Source organism: Eptesicus fuscus, chromosome 22 (genome assembly GCF_027574615.1).
Source record: "Eptesicus fuscus isolate TK198812 chromosome 22, DD_ASM_mEF_20220401, whole genome shotgun sequence".
Taxonomy (NCBI): domain Eukaryota; kingdom Metazoa; phylum Chordata; class Mammalia; order Chiroptera; family Vespertilionidae; genus Eptesicus; species Eptesicus fuscus.
The window spans coordinates 6,155,365-6,159,112 of NC_072494.1; positions in this window are offsets into that span (position 1 = coordinate 6,155,365).

Here is a 3,748-nt window from a genome sequence, read left to right on the forward strand (position 1 = left end):
CCTGACAATGTCTCCTCCGCCCGCCGGTCGTTTCCTGGACGCCGAGTAGCCCTCTGAAAGGAGCGGGAGGCCGACTGGCCGGTTGACTGAGCTGTGGCTAGGCTATGGCCTCGCTGAGCACCCTCTGCGTGTACCAGCGTGCTGGGGACTTCCACGTATCACGTGTTATCTATTCCCCACGGTCACCTGTGGGGTAGGTACCATAGTCGCTATCGATGTGAGGAAACTGAGGCCCCTGGGGGTTGAAGAACGAGGAGTGAATAGCGTGGCTGCAGAACCCATGGTTCCCCACGGCTCCCCACGGCGCCCCACGGCTCCCCACGGCTCCCCACGGCGCCCCACGGCTCCCCACGGCTCCCCACGGCTCCCCACGGCTCCCCACGGCTCCCCACGGTTCCCCACGGCGCCCCACGGCGCCCCACGGCTCCCCACGGCGCCCCACGGCTCCCCACGGCGCCCCACGGCTCCCCCCGGCTCCCCACGGCTCCCCACGGCGCCCCACGGCTCCCCACGGCTCCCCATGGCTCCCCACGGCGCCCCACGGCTCCCCACGGTGCCACGCCATGTCCACACGAAGACCTCTTCATTGTCGTCTGGCTGAAGAGACCCCAAGCTGGCTGGGGTGTCAGGTAAGGTGCCTCCTCAAGAATGAGGGTGGGGCTCCCTCGCAGGGTGAGAGTGTTCCCTGGTGCGGACCCTAGGGCAGGGGGTGGGGGGCGGGGCAGGACTTCGAGGGACGGTGGCTCCTCCGGGATGTCACTAGCGCAGACAGGAGGTGCTGGACACCCATGAGACTGAGCTTGTGCCCAACGCCCCCGGGGTGTGAGCCCAGCGAGGCCGGTCCCCGGCCTGGGCTCCGAGTCTCCCCGGCCCCAGCCTGTCTCTGCAGGATGGACGGCCCCTGGGACCCGGGGCCATGGCTTTCCCAGCCTGGGCTTGCGGCTGAACCCACAGCTCCTTCCTGCGGGCCAAGTGAACCGCCAGGATGCTGATGACGTCAGCGGGGAGGAGGGGGCTGGGATTCAGTCCCCGAGGCCGTGCCGTGGGGTCATGGCCTCCAGAGGAGAGGGCTGTGGTAGGGACTCTGTGGCGGCCTCTGGCCACGCCTGTCCCAGCCGCCTCTCTGGTTCTTACGGAATTCCCTGCAGTTTCCAAGGGTGGCGGTTTGCCTGGAGCAGGACTGGGTGAGAAAGGGGGACAGTGAGGGACTGGCGGTGGGACCGGAGGTGGAGGTCGCGGCGGGAGGACAGACGCAGCCACAGTAGCATTTGCTGAGTTCTGATCATGGGCCAGGCGTGGCGTGGAGCACTCCGTGGACATGGCGCTCTGAAGCCTCACAACCCCCCAAGGCAGGTGCTCATCCTCCCCCCCGAACCGATGAGGAGGCCAGGCCTTTGCAGAGACCTGAGCCCAGAGCTGGCCGCCGCTCGAGACAGCGACCTTGCCCACCACAGCAGAGAGAGCAGGGGGCTCAGGAGGGAGACCCAGAGCCCAGGAAGCTCGGCGGGGCGGCCGGCTCAGAGCAGAGACCACGTCGTCCCGGGTTTCCCATCCCATAGCCCCTCACCCTGCCCCTTGCCTGCACACTCCTCTGATGGGCAGGTCTGGCTCTTCTAGGTACCCGCCTGCCGTGTATTCGCCCCAGGAGAACCTGCTGTCTGCCAGGGATCCGATGGTCACACTGAGGCAAAGACGGCTGGAAGGTGCTCTGGGAAAGCACCAGGCATCGAGTCCCCCCTCCCCCCTCCGCCCCCGGGCCGCTGACTAAATGGAGGGAGATACCGTGAAAGAGAGAGCCTGGGACAGTGCCTGGTGCATAGTAGGTGCTCATTGAACATTTCTTCTGTAAGAGCAGAGATGCTAATCCAACCTCGCAGCCCGCGATAAGGCTGGGTGGATATTCTGTATGCGGAAACTCCTGGGAAGCTGTGAAGGTATTTAACGGTAAGAGCATTTGTATGAGCTCAGGAACGCATGCGTTTTATGAGAGCTGAGCCTGGGGCCAAGCGAGGAGGCCTTGCCTGAACTGGGGACAGAAAGTCCCTGCGGGTCCTGAAAGTCCCCGCGGGTCCTCTGGGAACACACCGGAAATCCCACAGCAGGTCTCCGGCTGCTGCCTAGGAGACTGGATGCCAGGCTGAGCTGGCAAAGGACTCTGACCAGGAACCCCCAGGCTTGATGCCTCAGAAGTTCAGAGAATTTCCCAAAGAGCAGAAAGTCCTGTTTGCAGGTGGTGGTGGGGGGGTTGGGCGGGGGGGGGGCTGCGGGGCCCGGAGGCGGTCCACGGGAGGCTTCCTGTGATTGCACAGGGAGCTCCGGGTGGTCCCACCGCTGCTCTGCACACGGGTTCCCGACCAGAAGACAGACAGGCGGACATGCAGGCAGGAGAGCGATGGGAAGGGGCTGTCGGTGGCATATCACAGCATGTGGGAAGCACAGCTCTCTGCTTTGCCCTCTGTCTTTACCGGCCACTTCACTCCGAGCCAGCCCCCCCTCGACCCCCCCGTGCACCGAGAACCAGTGGCAGCCCAGGTGCCAGGTCTGATGCACTCCCTGTGCCCACAGCTCTGAAGAGGGAGATCGGGGATTTCAATCCGGTTTCGTACGGCCCGACACCCAAGTTCTGTGTCTGCTCAGCGATGTGACTTCCACGTGGCATCATCTTAAAATTTTTATTTTTATTTTAAATTGTGGTTAAAAAAACAACAACAACACAGATCGTGAACTTGACCCGCTTACTCTTCCAGGGGGGAGCTGAGCGGTGTGAAGTGTGTGCACATTGTGTAACCGATCTCCAGAATATTTTCATCTTGCAACACTGGGACTCAGTATCCTTCGAATAACAACTCCCACTTCCCCCTCCCCCCACCCCCCCACGCCCCCCCCCCCCGCCCTGGCCACCACCATCCCCGCTTTCTGCCGAGTTTGACTGCGTTGGGTCCCTCACGTAAGTGAAACCATACAGTCTTTTTGGCGACTGGCTCATTTCACTGAGCATAACGTCGTTAAGTTTTAGCCACGTTGTAGCACGTGACAGGATTCCCTAACGTTTAAAGTCTGAATAGCATTCCATTGGAGGTTTGTCTCGCATTTTTGAAAATCCACGCATTTTTCACGGGACCTCTGGATTGCCTCCTCGGCCGGGCTCCTGTGAACAATGCTCTTCTGAACACAGGTGAGCAGGGACATGGGTGTGTGCGCACATGTATGAAGACACGAGCACACATGTAAGTTGAGCGTGTGCCGTGCACCCCGCCGAGGGGACACGCAGGTTGGGAAAGGAATCGACAGCCTGCCTCTTAGGAATTCCCCAGAGCAAACCAACGCCTGGCAGCAGCCACACTTCCCAGGTTTTTAAAACTTATCAAATTCGTAGCGCATACACCAAGTGGAAATTGTCTTTTTAAAGAGTTTTGGAAATGTTCCACTGAGTTCAAAATAAGTGAGCCTATTTTATTCATTAAATGGGTTTGCAGTTCAACCCTGTTTATTAGCTTCATACGGTTAAGCTGCCAGTCAGATGTCCTCAGAGCCTGGCAGTGGCACTTGGCCATGCCCCGTAAATACAAACACATTCTGTATCTTGACCCGGAACACAAAAACGCACGTATGGAACCAAAACAAGCGTTTTGTAAAATGGCACTTGACCTCATTCCGTGAGGGGCGCGCATACTTCCCGGCCGGTGCTACTCGACGTGAGAACATCGCGTGCAGAAATTCAGAGTTGGGGTTCAGCGCACGAAAAGAT